We start from the raw sequence: 436 nt of genomic DNA on the forward strand, positions 1-436 counted from the left end.
ACCCAGCGGCGTCGCAGCCTTCTCTGACGTCAGCACGCCGCGGCGGGCCCCGCCCCTCGGCCTCCTCTGGGGCAGGGAGGTTTGGGGCTGGGGTTGGGGCTGGCGCGAAGCGGGAGCGGACGCGCGCGTGGGCGGGCGGCTCGGGGTCGGGCGTTCGGGCCGCTCCGGGCGGCGGAACTGAGGTGCCAGTCTCTCCTCGTCGGTGAGAAGAGCACAGGACTGTGCAGGCGAATACAGGTGGTGTTTTCTTCAAGGGGAAAAGAAGAGAGTTCACTGGAAGAAAATTAAGAACGAGAGCTAACTCTTCACCACTTACTTACACTTAGACTCTCACACGTAGTGTTAGAAGGGACTCTCGAGGTTTTCTAAGCTAAAGTCAGTCCTTTGAAGTAGCTGAAAATAGAGGAAAGCTGATGCACTTGGAACATTTACCAAA

The sequence above is a fragment of the Zalophus californianus genome, chromosome 2, assembly GCF_009762305.2.
Source record: "Zalophus californianus isolate mZalCal1 chromosome 2, mZalCal1.pri.v2, whole genome shotgun sequence".
Taxonomy (NCBI): domain Eukaryota; kingdom Metazoa; phylum Chordata; class Mammalia; order Carnivora; family Otariidae; genus Zalophus; species Zalophus californianus.